A 23,154-nucleotide genomic window follows, 5' to 3' on the forward strand; every position below is an offset into this window, starting at 1 on the left:
AAACTATTAAATAGGCAGACAACTATTATATAACGTTTAATTTGTTCTTGAAATTATTTGGTATAAATAATATTTGTATAATTGATTTCGGTTTGAAATTGAATTACGAGTGAAGTACTTTTATTTGTTACCTTACTGAATATTGTAATTCACATTATTCTAAATCAGTGAAGAGTATATATTAAGGAATATATATCAAGCATAAACTTATCTAATGCATTTACTAGCAAACTAAAATGTTTAAATGGAATATATTATAAATATATAAATCCTTGTTTCTTAAAATAATATAATTATTATGTGAAAAATATAATTGGAGCAAATGGTAAGCATCTTGTATGATAAAAAAAATGCATAAATATTATCAGTGATCTGTCTTTATGAGAAACTAGAAGATATATTCAGATGACTTAAAAATTATATAAATGATTAAAAGTTACTAATAACTACAAAATAACATTTTTACAGCATTTTTTTGCCGACATTTTTATGCTAAAAATAAAACAAAATCTGTTATTTATTTAAATAATAAATCTTTTATATCTTCATTATAATTTAAAATACAATTTGAATAATTTTGTATTTAATTGTATACAATTTAAAAATCATATTTTAGATCATAGTCAGGAGAAACAAAAACTATTTATATATTGATACAAATACTTGATACTCACTTTCATTATAGTTTTTATTCGTTTCAAATAAAATTAGTTTGACAGTGTAGGTACCTTAAAACAGTTATCTTAAATTTTCTAGGAATTTATCTTATGAGGTATGTATTTCCTTTCTTATATATGCATGTTTATTATTAGTTTATGTATGATAATTATTGAGTTTTCTGGACAACAGTTTGTCATAACTATAATTATAGGGTGTAAGTGAATAGTTAGGTTATTTAATTAATAGAATGTATAGGATAAAAAAAATATAGTAAAAACAATTTTTATTATGCTAAAATAACTCCTCTTTATATTACTATACCATATTGAACGATAACAATTTTCCAATTTTCAAGTTTGACACTTCTTAATTAGACATATATACGCAAATGAAGTATTTTTTACTTTTTTTTTTGCATAACCTGGACATTCTAAACAAATATTTAATACACGACTTAAATATAAGTGAAAAAACTGTGGTGGTTAAGTATTGATATATATCTTTATGACTATACATGTACGATTGGGTGAATGTAAGTTTCTACACGAGATATAGCAGACAAAAATTTAAATATTATGAAAACTCAAACTTTTAACATAATCACCTGTGTTATATGTTTCAAGTTTTGTTCCTATTATTTTGTTTATTTTTTGAGGTCTATTGGTATCTGATGATCTTATTTTGATATACGTAAATATATATATATATATATATATATTTGCTTGAAATAATTTTAAAGCTTCTTTTATTTTGAATATGTTCGGATGATGAAGATAACAATTTTAGTTGAATTTTGAATGAAAATATTCACAAGAATTTGTCGTGAGACTTCTACAAGAACTAGTAATAACCCAAATACTAGGGGGGAAAGTACTATTTTTCTTTATGTAATTTGTCATTGAATATTCACAAATTTTATTTATTTTATTATTATCTGGTTTTACAGTCATCAAACTATCAACAAAACAATCTTCAACTTCTGTTGGATTAAGAAATGATAAACCAAATAAATGTATCAGCTAATTTCCTAAGTTATCATTTGTGTTATTAAATTATTGTGCTAAACCTAAGCCTTGAATTTTACAGTGCCAAGCTTGGCCTTAATAGAAACGGCATAACCAATTATTTATTGCATATTGCTGTACTTTTGTTCGTGTGGAATTTATGTAACGGTGCATTTTTGTTCGTGTAGAAATTAACGTACCAGTATATTTTTTTCGTGACGGAACTTACATCTTTAAACGTTTACCTGATATGCTTCGTGTGAGAAATTACCATCACTCGTGCAATAAAAGTTGATAAAAATGAAAAGTGTTGATTGAGTATTAAGAATTTTGAATACAATGGTTCTCGTATAATAATGTACCCTAGAGGATATTGTTTACACTTAGGTATTTTTTGTTAAGGAAATAAAATAAAAGCATAAGCCGATTCTTTCCAAATGGTTTGTTGTTTAAGATACTTCAAATGTTCTCATTATGTTTCTTAATTGTTAATAAATAAACTAAAACAAAATTAAACTGTGTTATCAGATTATTTAATAATCTTTAATCCCATAATTGTATTATGAAAAGTATTTTTAAAATTTTAAATTAACAAGATTAAATTCCATGTTAAATCAAATATAGTATATTTACACTATTTATATACTATATATTATATTGTTATTGATTTTCGATTTTATTTGAAAAATCCGTTCACTTAAACCTTTAGTTCATATAATACGTAATTTATTTTTAATAAATATATGTTGTCAATAACATTATAAAAATCATATATTCATTTTTTATATTACTTATACAAATAAAAACTACTCAATACAAACGAAAAGTACACATAATACATGATATCATACATTGGCTATACATTCAATATAAAACGAATGAAAGGATAGGATAAATACCTATAATGATGAAGAAGAACAACTACTTTGTTGTCTAAATTTATAATTAATTCAATGTTAAATTATGATTCTTACAAAATTACCTATAATTAGTCACGAATTTCAATTATTTATAAATAAAAATAATAAAAACTCTTAAATACCAAAACTTAGTAATTTTTTGTAAAAAATGATTTGTGTTAAAATGTTAATATTGACAAAAAAGAAATTAAATAGGAATAGAAAATGATTTATGTTAGTCTATATACATACATACATTTTAAGGCATAACTATATTCGATTCTTTAAAAGTTATCAAAAATAAGAATAATTTTCCTAAATATGTTTTAATTTATTATCTTCATTTAATTAAAATTGATTGTATCGAATTACACACTTTTTAAATATTTCTCATTTTTTAAATATCTTATAGTTGATAATTACAGAATTTATTGTATCTTTAGACTTTAGAGTACATAGCTATGAACAAATATTCGGTTTCATTAATAAATTTGACTTTTATTTCTAAAATTCAAAGTGAAAATATATATTTATGAAGAATCCCATTTTTCAAGTATTCACCCCATTATTTATAATAATATATTTTAAATATAAAATGATCAAACTTGATAAGGAAAGGTATATAAAATGTTTGACTTGAAAGTTTAAATGTTGACGTATTTTACTTGATATTTGAAGAACAATTTTGAATACGTAAAATATGTATGGTAATACACATAGAAATACTCAAGAAAGAATAATATTTTTAGGCTATATCATCTTTTTATTATACGTTATTATTACAAAGGTTGCATATTGTCTATTTACCTATCTTCTAGAATGATTATGTATAGAATTCAAGAAAAAAAATTATTTTTTGCTGGAAGAAAAAAAAACTATGCTAGACGAACATAAGTTGGAATTGCACTGTTACAATACTTTAATAGTAATCATTTTATAATTCATCAATATACGATATTTAGTTAAGCTTTTAAAATATTTTTTTTATTTATCTGACATTACTTCTGCGATACTTCGACCACATTAAGTTGCCAAATCACACAACTTTGGTGTCAGTCATCAAAAAGTGAAGATGTCATAACGACTGGTCCCCATCGTACAAGATGTTTTACTGTACACATAAGTGATACAATTTAATACTGATAATACTGTCAAAAAAGTCGTCAGATTTGGTCATTTAATAGGTACTAAATATATTTTTGAAAAAATGTCACACCAAAACTTTGGAATTAAATTAGATTAAGTTTTGGATTGAGTGTTTGATACTAATATAACTTTATAGTGATATTTTCTTTTTTACATTTAAAAATCGATCTTGATAAAAAATTATATATTTTTAGAAATATCATTCATTTATTTATTTGCATCGAACTTTCGATTTAGATTAATTGTTTCACTTTTTTTTCTTAGAAAAAGAAAAAAAAAGCTTTTCTATAGATAAATTGTTTTCTTCTATTTGTTATGAAATGATAATCATGGCAGAAAATGTTGAAAATTAAAAACTTTTAATCATGTTCATCCTATAAAAAATTGAATTTAAATTAAAAAAGTACAGACTGAAAAATAAATAATTCATCTCAAACTATAAACAAGAATATTACATAATAAATAAGTCGTTCATTTTGGTTTTTGGTGACTTCCCCTTCAGACGTTTCGCAGTCACTATTTCTCCGTAAAAAATGTTCTTGTTGAATTCATTTTTTATAATAAGTATTGTATTATTTCACGCTTAGCCGTCATAGACGTGCCACTAAACATAAAGTCGACGTGAATCTTTATTTTTTGTTTAACGTACAGCTTATGTTTTGCATATATTTTATAATATAAACAAAAAGTTTTAAAATATATATATAAATTAATGTTTGTTTGTATGTCTCTTATGCTTTTATAAATTACTTAAACAATTTTGATGTCATTTGGTATAGATATAGAATCTATCTGATAGATTAGATCTTGGAGAAAAATAAAGAGTCCATTTTGTCTTGAAGAATTGGAAAGGAAAGTATCAGTACATCTGATAAGGTCTTATGCCGTAGTTTTTGTACTGTACCTATTATCACAACTGCAAAACGGAAGGGAACCTCACTGTCACTAACCTCAGTGTACATCTAGCAATTGGTGAACGTGTCTATTTTACTGAAAATAATTTCCAATAATGAATATCTGTTCCTTCCAAAATGACACTCGTCGCTTTTTTTTAACTCTGTACAAGAGAAGAACTTTTTTGTATGTTTAGATTTCAATGTATTACACATGTAATAAAACAAGAAGATAATGGTAATTCCAAATTTGTATGTGGAATCAGTTCATTGACACTTTTATCATTACTTCGGTAACAATAAACTGTACTACCAAAAACGTTTAAAAACCCATAAGTATTATTTGTTTGATTTTCGTTTTATGATTACTATTTCATTTTAATACCGCCGAATTAGTTCTACCTTCACAGAGTATCAGAGAGACATAACGCAAACGTAGTGAAAGAGAAATTCAATGAAATCATGGAAAGAAACACAATTCAGAGAATCAAAACAATATTGAGTCAAAAATGTTTAAGCTTTTTTTATTACAATACAACTTCAGTTCCTCACGGACAACCACGCAGTTAGTACGTTACAATGTAACGTACGTTACATTGTCTCTGATCTGTTATGCAATATTCGTTAATCTTAACGGATTTTAATCAAATTTGTTTTTAACTCTACATAAAAATATATATACACAACAAACTTCAAACTCACAGTAGCAAGTAACTTGCGCTAGCAACCATCGCATCTCAAATCTCAAGTGATATTATGTTAATATTATATTAAAATTAAATTAATTAACTAGTTAGTATTAAAATACCTACGCAAAATATCACTATCTGTCATCCTCGGGTGCCATCTACGGTGACCTCTGGACTACAGATTAGACAATCGCACCATGCCCGAGAATCCAACTAAAAATAAATCATCCAAAACCGTACCGCCAATTAAGTTAGTTAAACAATCAAATACCCGTCCAATTAATAATGATTCTACATTATCAAACTCTGAATGGCAACAACAAATGTCTTCGAAACGTAGTCTTCCTAATTCTCCTGTTACTCCAAACAACAACCAGAGGAAAAAAACAAAATTATTTTTCTCACCAAACCGGTTCTCCGTATTATCTGTAGATAAACCTCCAGACGATCCCGATATTGTCGACAATAATGATGTTTATAATAAAAATGAATCTGAACATGCAACTACTCAAATAAGAAAAATAGACCTACCACCACCAATATACGCAAAAGGAACAATCAACTTTGCCGAACTTAGAAATGCAATTACCAAAATAATTGGACCGGATAGCTTTATCTGCAAATCAACCACCACGCATATAAAAATCCATACAAATACATCCGATAACTATAGAACACTTATCCACTTTTTAAAAGATGAGGAAGCAGAATACCATACATTTCAGCTTCAATCGGAAAAATCATTCAGAGCAGTGATAAAAAATATTCACCACACAACCGATCCTACTGAAATAGCGTCAGAACTAGAAAAAATAGGATTCACCGTAAGGCAAGAAACAAACATAAAACATCAAAAAATCAAAATACCACTGCCCTTATTCTTTGTCGACCTTGCTCCTGAATCTATTAGTAAAGAAATATTTAACATAACTTCCCTACTTAATACTAAAATCAAAGTCGAGGAACCTTATAAACGCCGTGAAATTCCTCAATGTCAAAACTACCAGACTTATGGCCATACAAAAAGCTATTGCTCACACTCTCCTCGCTGCGTGAAATGCGGTGAAACCTATCCTACCAAAACGCGCACAAAATCACCCGACCTGCTCAACTACAAATACTGTGCTATATACAAAGAGCTACAACAACGTCGCCGCCTACCATTCAACTCAAGACATAACAACCATCATCATTAACCGCAATCAACTAACCAAACGACGAAACCCAATTACCAGCCAAATTCACAACCATCAACGCAAAATCCGAGTACTTGAACAAACCAATCATACGTAGAAGCAACAGCAAATACAGGTAACATGCCACCGACAACCCCCTCCTCAAACACCCGATATATAACCAGTCCTGATAATAATGATATAACAACATTTATAGAAGAATTGAAATGTCTAATTAACCCACTTATCTCTTTCATCACAGCACTCATGTCTAAACTTTTAAATGACACACACAACAAATAATTCAGTCACCCAAAACTCTATCACGATACTTTCATGGAACGCGAACGGACAAAAAAAACCATAAAGATGAATTCCTCATTACACTCCAAGAAAAAAAGAATTGATATCGCTTTAACATCCGAGACCCATTTCACTAATAGTTGCTCTCTTAATATACCAGGCTTTCGTCTGCATCATACCAACCATCCGGACGAGACTGCCCACGCAGGCGCAGCTATCTGTATTAGTTCTTCACTCATATCAGATCCACTCCAAAAATTTCAAATCGACTATATATAGTCGTGCTCAGTATCCATAATAATCAACAATATACCTGTTTCAATAGCAGCTATAGTAAATAGTCCTCCTAAACATAATATATCCACTAACCAATTCAATATCTATTTTAATACCTTCGGACACAACTTTATAGTTGGTGGTGACATAAACTCTAAAAATATTCAATGAGGATGCCGGGTCACAAACCCTCATGGAAACTCACTTTTAAATAGTGTGATAAGCAAAAACTTACAAGTAAATCTACCAACCCGACTTATTGGCCAACTTCCTCTCGTAAACGACCGGATTTATTAGGTATATTTGTAACCAACATTTCTAGCACACTCCACTCATTAATTACAAATCTACACGCTCCATGCTCAGATTATTCCCCCATACTACTCTCAATCGACTCCCAGCTTCTGTCCAACCAACATAGCCCAACAACGTTACACTCTCATATTAACTGTGATAACTTCCATAAATCAATACTGAAAAAACTAGTCTAAAAGTCCGCCTTAAAATAAGCTATGATATCGATGAAGCAGTGAATCTTTTTACATCCAACATCCAAACTTCAGCATGGGAATCAGCGCAAACTACGCAATCACACACATGTAACATGATCATTCCCCTATACATCCGTAGTTTCATAGCACAAAAACGTCGCGCTCGCTGCCTATGGCAAAGATCAAAATATCCCACTGTTAAATCCCACTACAATATGCTTGCGCAAAATTTCAAATGGACTCTAGAAAACTACAGAAACAAATCTTATACTAACCATTTAGAATCACTTATTACTTACGACTAAGGACGGTTCTCTCTGGAAGGCTAGAAAATAACTTCTTCGTATACAAAATCCCCCAGCCATCCTACGCAATACAAATGAAAATTGGGTACACTCTGATGAGGACAAAGCTAAAATATTTGCAAACCATCTCGCTGCTACTTTTCAACCTCATAATACCATTTTCCTTCCGGAAAAAATTAATATAGTTGAACAATTTCTCAACTCACCACTACAAATGTCCCTTCCACCAAAACATATATCTCCTGCTGAAGTTCGCTATATATTATCAAAACTCCTCAGGAAAAAGTTTCCTGGCTATGATCTAATAACTTCTGAAATACTCAACCAGCTTCCAAAAAAAGTTATCGTACTTTTCACCTATATATTTAACTCAATGCTCCGATTATCTTACTTTCCTATGTTATGGAAGTTTTCCACTATTATATTCATTCTCAAACGAAAAAAACCACCCGACTGTTCATTATCATATAGACCTATTAGCCTGCTTCCAATACTGTCGAAAGTGTTCGAAAAAATATTATTAAAAATAATCTTAAACATTATTGCTGAATCAAAAATTTTACCTGACTCCCAGTTTGGTTTTCGTACCAAGCATTCCACGATATATTAAATTCACCGTATATTAGATAAAATATCATTTTCTCTTGAAGAAAAACAATATTGCACTGGGACCTTCTTAGACGTTTCTCAAGTGTTTGACCGAGTCTGGCACGCAGGGCTTTTATTTAAATTGAAACTCATCCTACCGCTTACTTATTATCTTTTACTAAAATCCTACCTAGAAGATCGTTTTTTCTCGGTACGTTACGGTTCATCCACCTCTTCACCAAAACTCATAAATGCAGGAGTCCCCCAGGGCACAGTCACTGCTCCTCTGCTATTTAATATTTTTGTATCTGATCAACCCACACTGCCCACTAGCCTTATCACTGACTTTGCCGATGATAAAGCTATTATAACCAATAGTCACGATCTATTAATTGCTTCCTCGCATATTCAAGAACATCCATCTCTCCTCGAAAAATGGTATAAGGGGTGGGGTGTGAAAATAAACAAATCTAAATCTATACAATGTACCTTCACTCTTAGGAAGGGAATATACCTCCTATTACTTTAAATGAGCAAATCTTGCCAACCGCACAGAGCACTCGCTATCTAGGTATAATTATTGTTCAACGCCTCACATGGTCTCCTCATTTTCGTAACAAACTTCTATCCTTAAACAATCATTTTTATCTTCTCCGCTCTCTCCTAACCCCCAACCACATAAAACTACCAATCAAGCTACTAATATATAAACTTTATCTTAAACCAATGTGGACTAATGGAATTCAATTATGGGGCCCTGCAAAAATTTCAAACACTAACCGTATTTAACGCTTCCAATCCAAAACGCTCCAAGCTATAACTAAAGCACCTTTTTACGTACCCAACCTGAACCTACATAACGAACTTGCCATCTCACCCGTCTGCGATGTAGCTAGAATTTTTTATAGACAATTTAATTTATCTGCTAAAAACCACGTTAATCCCCTAATCAAAGGATTTGCATCGGTAAACATACCCGACAATTACGACTAACCTATTAATTTAGTTAATTGCCTAATTGTATTTATAATTTTATTGTAAACTCATGTATATAAATAGCTGACAAAGTGTCTTCATTGGAAGGCTTCTTAAATTTGTCCATTCTCCAAGCTACTTTTTATTCACTTATCTATTTTACTTAATGTTCAATTTTATGTAACAGATTATAAAAAAAAAAAATACAACTTCGATTATCTGTCTATTAACTGTCTTTATCAATTAACAACCACTACTTGAGTGAAAATAATAAGTGATATGACTGTCAAAAATACACATGGTTTAGTCAAGCAAAAAAAAAAATCGACTTACATTTTTAATCATATAATTGGAAACACCAATGTAATAAATAATTGTAAAAAAAATGAATGCATGGGTAGTATGTATATAAATAGTTCATTAAAAAAAAATAAAATATTAATAAAAAATTAAATGTGTATGTGTTTTAAAAATTTTGTTTCTCTTTTAACCGTCCTTTATTATTCGATTATCTATCAAGGTTTTGATCCCGAGACTGACGGATTTCCGACGTTCTACTGTAATTTAAATTATTAATTTTTTTTTAGCTTATTTGAAGAAATTGAAGCGTAAATTTAACTATACTATAAAAATCACGAAAATCTCCTATATTACTGAAATTAAAAATTAATTTTTTATTTTCGCAAAATGTTAAACTATTTTTCTTATTCATTGACAATAATAATTTCCTAAAGCACTAAAACATACCTATGATTATTTAAATAGTATAATAAATTGTAAAGATATTTAGTTAGGAAAGTTATTTTCATAGTTTAATATCAATTTATGATCGATTTTGTAACTTATATTATATTTATATGAAAATTCAAAATAAACAATTAATGTTATTATTTAAAATGTGAATACTTACTGTGAAACTAAAAATGAAAATAATCAACAGACAATTATTAAATATACTTGGTAAAAAAAAAAAAATCAAGACTATATCTATATAAATCGTAATTATCAGATAATTAATAATCTATTAAAATAATATTTATAATTACCACGGATGTTTTTGGAATTCACTATAAATACATTAACATTTTTAATTATTTTAAGGGAGTAGTAATTTTATGCCCGTGGAAGCCATAATTTTTTTTTATAAATAAGACTGTTACATATTTTTTTTGGAAAATGCTTAAACTCTAAAGCTCATTTACCACTTGTTCGTACTACACTAGTACTATCACTATTATTTACTACTATTGAAACGTAGACGATTGTTACTACTGCTATAAACTTCAGCTGCACTATTACGTGGTGTAGTGTAATAACTATACTGTTCAAAACTCCAACCATAATGGTATCAGTCTTAGTAATCAAGAGGGCAACGATGGTGTTGTTGTTTGAAACTGTTCGCAGGAATTTGCAGCGAAATGACTGTTTAACGGACGGAGTTTAATTACGAAACGATCTATACTTAATAAACTCCACTAACTCAGAAATTATACCGGGAAACGAAATTTGCAGTTGAAATCAGTTAGAAATATGTCCGGGATTTGCGAAATAAAGCGGTAACGTCGAACGTGACACATACGATTTACGCTGGTGCAAAATGAGCATCCGCTTTCGTTTTAAAATAACCATTATGGCGGTTACGGGGACTGCACGTAGCCGAGAGACGATTGCCGTGCACTATTGATGCCGGCGCACCGTAATCTTAGGCTGTTTGTATTTTGCATGCTCCCGGAAGGATTACAAACCACTGTACTTCCGTTTTCTCTCTCTATCTTACCATATATATTTGCCAACTATTCCCTTGATAACTGTATACACCCGTTGCCATCGACTTACACCACACACGTCGATGAAATTGATTTAGTTCAACGAGGACCCTCGACCACCAACACCACCACCACCACAATAGCAGTGATGAGTGTATAATCATGGTATGAAGTGGGGCACGCTTTAGAGAAATCCGTTCTCTAACCCCTCAAAGTGCTTAAAAAAGGTACCCGCATGACTAACTATTTATTACATGATTACAAAACAATTTTTTTAAATAAATGTTATCATCTACTATCTACCCGATCAGCCTACGAACGGTTATACTAATGAAGAAAATGAGACCAGTTATGCCGTAAATAGTACTTCTAAATAAAATTAAATGGCAATCAAATGATTTCAACAAAAATGTATTACAATGCATTCCAATATACAATAATATATTTTTTGTCTTTCTTTACGTAGAAAAACTAATAGCACCAAAGGTTCTCGAGGACGTAACGTATAACTTTCCATATGAAAAACAAGGTACAACATGATTACAAACGTTTTACATTTTTCATAACACGATTGCGAACAAATCACGCTTATCAGAGAATTTGTTTTTTTAGCCGAAAAACGAATGATTGCGAACGTTTTTATAGACAACATTGCCAAGTTTACAAAAAATTCTTTAAAACTACTGATATTTATAACACAATTAAAACAACAACTAGGTTACAAAATATAATAAAATTATACAATATAATATGTAGTGTTTAAAATTTTGATTAATTTATAATATTAATAATTAAAAATAATTATTAACACGATATGAACGAATCGCAAATGATACTGCACAATTATACGAATCAAGCTGGTTTTCCATGATAGATCGTACCTATCTAGCTTATCACCCGGCGTAATAGCAGAAAACCCCTGTATTATTACCAGGACTCGGAAGTTGTAGCACTAAAATGTTAATTTTTAACTCTTAAATGCTCTAAAATTTACGCTATAAAGAGCACAAAAAAAATTAAAAAAATATGCATTTAACTTGAAAAAATTATAAATTAATTAAAAAAAAAAAATGTAATTTTACAATTTTTTTAATTCATAGACACAGTTTAGACTGGTTAAATTATAAACTGTTAACAATAATGTTAAATTAATTAAATGTATTTGTAAAAGTGTACTTATTATTAAATTATTTAATATATTTACCTTGGAAATTATCTCGGGTTATTAAAATGTTTGATAATCTAATGCAATGATATAATAAGAGAATAACACTGACGTCACCTAGCTATTAACACATCAAATTGTCGATGAATACATAAAATAATATTTGATGAGGTCTATTTATTTCCAATAATTTAAATATTTTTTAAAAATATCACCAATTAAAAATAATTATTATCAATAAAATGTGATTATTTTCTGTATTATGAGAAAATATAACCTAAAATAGCACTATAAACTCTAAATTAGTAAAATAGCAATAAAACCCGTAAATATGCAAAAAATAGCAAAATTAAATTTTGTGTATGATATCCGAGTAGTGTGAAACATATTTGTATCTTGCTTTGGATGTTCTAGGATGAACCAAGAAAAATATGCATTTTCTAGAACTTCCGAGCCCTGATTATTACTATTTGATTATTTTTAAAATTATAATTTTAAAACTTGTTATTGACTAACACCAAATCTGAAAATACCAAAAGATTAAAGGCAGGTAAAAACGTTCGCAATCGTGTTACCAGAAAAGGTCCGTTCGCAATCGTTCCATTAGGAATCGTATATTACCCTAAAAATATGACGGTTTAAGGTTTATCCCACATACTTTTAATGATTGATTTTATAAACAATTAATCGTTATGGCAAATGCAAGATTGACTAGAAACTAGACAAGCTAAAATCCAAAAAGAGAATCAAATGGAATCAGTGATATTTTTGGGAACAGCATAACCTCACCTTTAAACTTTACTATAATAATTAAAGCCTCTGGTAATGATTTTTTAACCACATATTATAATTATAACTATCTCAAATCAAGTATGAATGTAATATGTAGTGTGGAATGTTACGTTCAACGTTTAGAATGGTTTTGGGATCATAGGCCATCCTACTTTTATTGCTACTTTATGTACTGTGTGCAATATGAATTATAAACAGGCGTACAACAAGAAATGGCAACGGAAACCAAAAACACGTAAAACACATAAAAAACATGCAACCACAATGAGAGCCAGGCAGTAATCACATTTATTGTACAGAAACTAAAACAAATTCCCTTAGAGTTAAAATATTATAGGAAAAACTCTACAATTAAGTGTTCTGAAAAAAAAAAAAAATTATAATTTTATTATAAGTGTTAAAACACTGTTGGAAATTAGTATGAATTCGTTTATGTGGATGTGCGAAAATAATCAAGTAGATTATCAAAACCTTGGTTTTTTAATCTTAAAGGATTGAAATTAGGTATAGTATAAACTATTAATAATATTTAAATATACAGTGAAACGACGAATGTGTTGATTTATTATGATGTTTATTTTTATACTATAATTATTTTCTTTTATTTCTGCGTGATTTATCAGAACTATTATTCTAATCAATACCAAATATTAAAATTTAGTTGATTTATCTAGTTGATACTCTTAGGAGATCACTTTAAACATTTCTAAACAGTTTTTTTAATAATCTTGCTTAAAACTGACTAAAAGTAAAAAAAAAAAAAAAAAAATAAATTGTGTAATACAACAGTTTTTGATCAATTAAATTCTTCATCGAACTCGTAACTCTAGAAGTAATTAACGTAAAGACTTGAAATGTTCACAGGATCTTAATTAAATTATCGTTTGCTATAGATTGTATAATTTTTAAAATATGTCTCTGACCAATTTATAGATTGTTATAATTTTTAATTTTTGTAGCTTATTTTCGAAAAAGTCGATAAAATAATTTTGGTTTGGCAAACATTTTTGGAAATTTAATAGAAAGTTCCTCGTATATATTTATTACATATTAACGAAAATAATCATTGAGCTTAATTTAAAAAATAAATAAAGTTCACTAGTGCTTAAATATTACATATTGATGAAACGATAAAACTAAGTTTGATATATTTTTGATATGAGAAATGTATTAAATTTATTTTACAAGTAGCCAAAAACAAAACAAAAAAAAAAATAAAAATGAATTCTGGGAAATTGTTAAAATAATTTATATGTAATAAAAAATATAATTTTGATGAAATTGATTATTAAATTCAAACGATATTTGTTATTTATATTTCATCCTATAAATATAAATTGTAAAGACTCGAAAATTTTATTGAATACATATATATTTATTAATAATTAAAATGTACTTTATTATTGTAAGATATATTAATGAAATGTGTGTTGTTAATGGCCACTTGGTATTAGTTTTCGATTTTTCTCAAATTTTATTTGGTTTTACAAGTAATTCGATAACTTGGGTGAACATAATATTTTAATGGTATTTACTTACCTATATGAAATATATTTTGCTGAAGTTAGAAAATTAAAAGGTTAACCTTTCTTTATTATAAAATGAAGCTTTATTACTATATCAAGAACCTTTATAATCACAAGGTTGTATATATTATATATAGGTTCTATATAGGTTCTAATTCACTCGACCATCCGCTTAGAAGTGTTTTTTTAAGATAAATGGTATATTGGTTTTAAGTCATCAAGATGAAGACAGCAATGCTCGTCATCCACCCCTGTATCTCACCTAACCTAGGAGTCAAGCTCATTTTAAATTTTAACTTATGTTTTAATATAACATATTGGTCTTTTTTTGTTTAAGTTATTGAAGTAACCCCTGATGTACCTATATTATACTAAAAATAAGTATACAATTATACAATTTATATCTGTACGGTAGAAATTTTTAATAAAACAGTAATTTACGTTGTAATAACATAAAATGTCTTATATTGTTGAAGGTTAGAAGATTAGGCAAGAAATTAGGTGAGATATTACTCGTAAAGTACTCGTATTTTTTCACAAATTTCTCAGAAACATCCAATTTTGTTAAAATTAAATTTCTTAATGCTTATAAAGATATTTATAATATCGTAAGAAGTATAGTATTTCCAACGTTTGGAATTGTAAATCATTATTTTTTTTTAATAAATCCGAAAATATTAAGTAATTCATCAAGCTATATTTTACAACACACATTTTAATTGATTATATATTAATAGCATTGGCATAAATTAAATAAATATACATATATATTGTGCGACACTGATAAGAGACGTGCATTTTATTGTGAATTATATAGCAATACAGCAATAGATACTGATAATAGTAGTGCAGATAGTATAAAAAATAATCAAATAAATATTAGAATCATAATAATGCAGAAAGTTAATATTAATAAGTTAGATAACAATGTGGTATTTACAGTAATTATTTAATAAAAGGTATAGTTAGGTGGTATAGATAGTATTGTAATTATTGATACAACGAGGACGTATTTAAAGAAGTATTGTATTCTTAGAAAGTAATGTGTTCATGAGAATGGATAAAAGGGAAATTAAAGGGGTGATAAGAGAATTTAATTTCGTCACATATTGTGATATAATGAATACTCTCTATGAATACTTATAAAATTATTATCAAAAACTTTATACTTTGTCTCGCTAAAGTATTAGACACTTTCACATTAATTATACGTCTATATAAAACTCGATTAAAATTGATATTTATAACTAACATATAACAAATATTTTATTCTTTACACAGTTTAAATTACATGAAATAATATTACTTATCAGTATAATTTTTAGTCCAAAACATTTAACGGAAAATATGAATTTGAATATTAAATATTATAAATACGAGTACTATTTGTACCTAACCTGCTTGGTTTTTTTAGATTTTTAAACACTCATTGTTCAATATATATATATATATTTAATTTTCTTAGAAGTTCTTATGAAAATGTGTTATATCAATTTAAATATATTGTTCAAACAATTTTCTGATTTAAACACTTTTCAAAATTTTAGTATAGTACCTATACGTTTGCGAACTAAATATTAAGATAAAATTATCAAATATCTAACGCTTAGTCGGATACTTAACATAAATTATAAATATAAAACTAAATACTAAAACTAGAATTGTGAAGAATAACAAAAATTAGAGAACTAAAAAGTATATTATACTACTTATTAAGTAGCATAGTTGATGTGTAGAAATTAGATTAAACATTTAAGGTTGTACCTAGCCAGTAAATTTAAATTTAAATTTATATTTAGGGAAAATATAAAGACGTAATTTAATAAAAATATAATAGAGAATTATAAAATATACTTAATATATTGTAATATTAAATTTTTTTTGTTATGATGAAATACATTCGGTTATTTGTTTTTAGTTTGAACATTATATATTCTATATTCTACAGATATAAAAACCATAAAGAATATTTTTGATTAGAAACAGGAAAAAACTATAAGCTAGTTAAATTTATTTCGTATATTTTCAATACATACAATAATATTTTTGTGAAAATATAACTGATGAAAAAATACTGATTTTAGGTCATTTGTTGTAATTGGATATTATTGGTATCAAACAATTATCATTTTCAAAAAAATAACTAAAACTTATGTGAATCGAATACATATAAAATCTTTGTGTTGAATAAATGAAACATGAACGGCGTAATATTAAAGGGCGGTAACAGAGACAATCGGTCAAAATGAAGGAGAGTGTAATAAAAATGATAAACGATAGGATGAATATTTTTAACGGGGATATATACTTACCAGACCAACTATAAAAATGACATGTGTTATTATACATTGAAAATGTATATCATGTATATTATACATAAAACATGCTCTAAAATATGTGCATATAGCTACACGTGTACATGTAAATTGTATAAAACGTGATACATTGACATGTGCGTTGTTCGATATTTATAATAATTGTCTCGCAAAACCGTTGATTATAACATATTTTAAATAAATTCATTAAAATTGAATGCTTGTATTCGACGATGAAAATTATAATCCGGCATGTTCGTCATTAGTGTGCCACGGGGATAATGTCACGAGAACGATAACTGATCATTGGATACTTGGAACACTCCCATCATTCGCGTCTCGCAAAGATTCCGTTTTACTTTCTTATTATGTCGATCGCGCATAGTTTTTTCAATGAATATCAGTTATTTTGGTCTCTACTACCTCTGTTAATCAGAGGTTATTATTTGAACATCATCGAATACTGTTAACCATTCGTTTATTTAATTAATTACATTTACAAAGATAGTAAATAACCGGCCACGTCGAGAACAATTCGTGTGTTGACCAAAAGTTGTGTAAAACGACTGTGCGTTAGTTAAGTGTACTCTCTTAAGGTGGTTGGAAGCAGCGTATTTATTTCACGTTGTAGACCTAAAAACCTGACAAGATTACGCATACTTAAAATCATTATAATTAAATTCTGTAAAAAGATTTGAGTGGATCAACCTTTTTTCTAGGTTAATGTGGAAATCAATTTTTGATATTTGTTTAAAAATCGTCTTTAAATCTTATTTGAGTTTCTCAATTTTCTTTTTTAATTTTTGGATATAATTTAGTGTCTTTTTTAAGAATGTTAAATAGTGATTCTAAAATCAACTTTCACAATAACCTAGAAAAAAAGTTGATAAACTCAAATCTGTTTACAGAATCGAAATCCGATCATTTGGAGTTGACGTTTTTTTTTGTCAGGCTTGATTAATTTTCAGAGTTTCTTCGTTGGAACAAAATATTTTATTCATCAAATACAATGACTTATGCATGCGCGTGCGAACCATTGTTTCACCGAAACGTTAAATGTTGGCGCGCAACGCCAACCGCTTGTGAACCGATAATATTATATAGTCTTATTGTGAATTCAAATAAATTGTATTACCTATATTTATAATTTGGTATATTTACTGTACGATTATGCCGCATTTACCTATGGATTGAGTCGGCACTTAGTACTTACTACTTGCAGAAGCCACATCTAACGTTTAGTTTCAGACGTTTCAGAGTAACATTTTTACTCGATTTTATATGGATTCATTACTTCCAGAAATAATAGATTCTAGATTTGATCGAGGATTACCCTTAAGGCCAGGCATTCCCGAAAAAAAGTTCAATACTACAATAGTTGTAGTATGATAATTATTATTATATTTATTTTGATAAATTATATAAATGGTAAAGCTTACGAATTTATTTGTTATGATAATAACACCTTTAGCTTTTTATTTTATTTGTAATACATCTTGAATTAATTAATAATTAGATGTTATAAATATTCGTTTTAAAACTTTTTTTTTTATAAAATTTGGCAACCGATGATTATCACACTAGAATCGCAAATGCGTTATACTTATTAATTATTATGAATTGATAAATAATAATAATAATAATAATAATAATATTGAATAATATTACTTGTCTTGCGGCGCATAAACGACGACGGTAATGACTAATGACTAATGACAATCTGTTTGCTGATAAGGTCGGAGCGTATTATTTCGGGGAAGTCAGACGCTCACTAATATTCGTTTACTAATGCACATGCTCACAAGGCATAACATTACGCTTATAAGGTATTGTCTATACTCAACTCCTTAAAAAAGTTCCACTTCCAACCCCCTTAACTGATCATTGATATTGCCGCATGTACGGAATTTTTTCAAAATTATTAAATTCATATTAATTCACTGTTATTTATACATTCCATTTAATATTTATGGAATTGGTGTACTAAAATGCTCTTAAATAAGCAATATTAAAATTCAATTTAGGACCAAATATTATATTTATATATTAATCTAAATATACTATTTCGGTTTAGCTTTATCTTTGTATTTGATTTCCAAAATTGGCAATCGAGTTATCAAGTATTTCTGAAATTTTATTGCATTGATTATTTAATAAACACCGCGGAATAAGTTTCTCATTACCAATTTATCGGCTCTCCGACCACGTACCAAGTATTCAGAGTTTCCCGCACAAAGTTCATTAATTATAATAATATTTCATTATTTTATTGTATATACATACGTAGTTGTAATTTCATTTCATAATTTCATATGTTTATTGATTTACGTTTCTAATAAACCCAATTAATTTACGAATACATTTAAAACTTGTTTAAACACGGATTATTTTATATTTCCTGTTAAATTTTATGGCTTTTAATTATTTACAAAAACTCATATCGGTACGCAACCATAACGTAATATATACTTTCCTAAGAGATTTTTGTACTTCTTCTATGCATTTTACGAAGTTGTGGTAAACATATAAACTTGTAAAAGCTATTATTTTGCCTTTATCGCTCCAAAACTAGTTTTAAGTTGTGTTATTTATGTTACGCTATATTTGATATCACACAGTTTGAATATTTAACTGACAATTGTCAAACGTTTGAAACCCTATTATTACATAGACACTTTTTTAATTTTTTTATTTTTTTTAATTTTTTTTTTGCCTTCCGTATAATTTATTATTTTTTATTGAAATATTAATTTAAACAATAAGTAATATTTATTTAAAAATGGCTTATAATGCTCAAAACTCAATATTCAATACTCAGGTACTTCAAGTTAATAAGAAATTTCTATTCCATCTAAATCGTGTTATGCGAATTTTCTTTGATAAAACTTCATGTAATTTAATTCTAAACCCCGTAATATTCCAAAGTTTGTTGAAAACCAATAAAGGTTAATCGCGTTTTCAGTGAAATGAGTCCAAAGAATTTTCTTTCAAAAAAGTCATGAAAATCTTTTGATTAATATATACTGACAATAAATTATATTTAATGAAATTGTTCTTCCGCGTTTATCAAAATACATTTTACGGTTGACTCATAAAAACAATTCTATAATAATCTGATTTTAAAAACAATTAAATAAAGTTTTACTGTGAAATCATTTGTTTTATTTATTCCAAAATGTATACCTATAACATGAAACTGAATGTATAGTTATCATTATGAATGTAACATATATGTATGGTAGTTACTTAATTCATTGATTAGGCCTAGGATTAGTTTTTAATACAACATGTATTCCAATGGAAGGGCCTCCATAATGTGATTCACATGTATAAAAAATGTTGCTGTTATATGAAATTATTTGAGCGATTGGTGAATGTTGAAATAGTTTTTATTTTTAGATTTTGAGAAAAAATAAGAATGTATAAGTAATTGCGGTACCATCATGTATGTCTTTTTTTTTAAAGATACGTACATAATTTTGATCAGAAGGATTGCTCCGTTAAGCAAATTCATTGGATTTCTGATAGAAAATATTTTCTATTTGATACAAGTCTGAGCAATAATTAATATAGTCCGAGTCATAGTTATGAATTTGCAAATCATTTTCAAAAAAGTGACAAAAAATTAAATAAAAAAGAAAAAAAAGTACGACTTACCATTTTTCTATAAAATTAAATTTTTTGTCTATTTTGCTATTTCTCGTAAAATGTCATAACAATTGAATACAAAGTTTCTCTTACATAGGTACATCTTATTGTTTGATGAATAATTATTGAAGTTAATTTTAAATAACATTTTTATAATATTTTTTTTTTTTTTACAGCAGAAAAACCTCAAAAATCTACTTGTAATTTTAAAGCTTTTAATTTTATACTTTAGGCTTGAAAATGTGACATATTAATTTTCTTATAATTTTCTGTGTAGGTTAAGAAAAAAATACTGTTAAAAAATATTTGAAAAAAATGAGTATCACAAAGAATTTTGATTTTACTGTATTTATGGTTTATTTTTCATGGTTATAATGATAATTAAAAAAAAAAGAATCATTTATTTTAGTAACTTAAATAAATACTTGAATACATTTTTTTTTTCAAAAGTTAAAATTTTAAAAGTTTAATTCTACCTTTTTCACTCAAAATCATTTTTCCTAGAGGAATGGTAATCGGTTTAAAGATTGAACGATGAATTTAGAAATATGATTACTTATTTTTGTATCTAATCCAACCAATGATCTTACGTCGTTTTTTCTATTAATTTATATTGGTTAACATTACCTGATTAATATTCTGTTAAGATTAAGCTTTCTTTTGTTGAAATAATCTGAAATAAAATTGATACATTTAACAAATAACAATAATATATTTAGAGAATTGATAATCTAAATGCAACATTAAGTACAATAAAATATTAAAATTTAATATTGCGATTTTCCAAATTAAAAATGTTTTATTATATTTAAAAATATGCATTGTATAGTTTAAAAACAATCGAATCTGAATGGTTATGTATAAGCTTTGTACGATAATTCAAACAACCATTATCCGTGTTATAAGTTTTTTTTGACGGTAACGTGTCTTTTGTGCGTTCTTCGACGACTAAAATATGAAAAACGCGAATTGTAAGAAAAAAATGAAACGACCGACCACTCGACATAAATCGCGTCATCACAGCTGCACCTCTACCACTACCACTACCACTTTCACCAATATATGAGTACAGTTTTCTCCCTTGGAATTCGTTTGGCATCCCTTCACCTTTCACCACTGTGTGTATCCCTCTCGAGTGATCGATGACATTTACGACGATGACAACGACGAATACGCGGTTTCTTGTACAGAACGTTTATTTTTCCATCTGGTCAAGAAACTGCGATTTCCGTCCACCATTGACCGCTGGAGGTAGTGTATGGCTGGCAAATGGAATAAGGAAGTAACACAACGAGAAAATACCACCGATTTTCTCTCATATACTTTTAACTCTCGGACGAAATGTATAAAACAACAACGTTAAAAATAGTATCATAATCCGATTAACCTGAGACACAAAAATGAAGTAATTTTTATTTTAATCATCACTATGACTATTATTGTGATTATTATTTGAACTATTATTAGTTTGGAATATTATTTGGATTTTGTAAACATATACTTTTTTTTTTTTTTTGTTATGAAATTAATGTATTTAAATTTAATGAATACCTACTAAGTAAAATAAGAAAAATCAAAAAATATTTTATTTAATTTTCTATTTTTTGTTTTTAATTGCTTTGTTTTAATTTTAAGTTGATTTGACAACAACGTTTATACAAAATGCGTTATTCATCTATGAATTCGTAATATATGAAGGATCGATATTTTATTTTTTATCATATTATGTATTCCAAATGGTATATTCAAATGTGGCTCAATAGGTTTTAGCTCGTAATGTTTTATTTAATTATTTAAATATAAGTTTTACATTTTACATTTTTTTTTTTTTTTTTTTTTAACTAACGTAATATATTAGTTATGATTTGTAAACATCAAATTTTTTAAATTTATTTTTATTTTATAAATTTAACGTAATTTTAACTTGTATAATATTTTGGTTATATTAGTTGGCTCCAGGTATCGTGTAAGATTTTGCTTTTTGCGACACAATGTGGGAAAATGAAGGAACAATATAAATTAACAGTTTTTCGATTATTTATTTTAATTTATTATTACTATTAAAAATCACTCGATAATCACACAGTACGTTTACATTTTATGAACACAGACTGAGTGTGTTAAACTAGACGTAAAACTAATCTTCAGACTTCTAGCTGAAAAACGCTTACTTTACTTTGACCTCTAAATAATATGAACATAATAACACTAATAATGATTTTTTACCGATATTTTTTGTGATTTTACCTTTAGTTTAAATATTTTCTAAGAATTTAACTGAGTCCCAATGTGTAGATACGATGATGGTTAAAAATTGTTTTACGAAATGAAACGTATCGCACGAACTGATATGTAAAATTGATTAGAATCGTGGGATGTTGGAAGATACGGTTGGCAAATTTGATTCTAAAATCAAAACGTTAACTAACGAGTAACCGATTACCGAGTTGTCTCCTATGTACTCGGTAACCGAGGTGGCCTGTTAACCGACCTTAACTAACCTTTTTTCACGTTCGCACGAACGTTGACGCGTCGGGT

Source organism: Sipha flava, unplaced genomic scaffold (genome assembly GCF_003268045.1).
Source record: "Sipha flava isolate LNK unplaced genomic scaffold, YSA_version1 165_pilon_pilon, whole genome shotgun sequence".
Taxonomy (NCBI): Eukaryota; Metazoa; Arthropoda; class Insecta; order Hemiptera; family Aphididae; genus Sipha; species Sipha flava.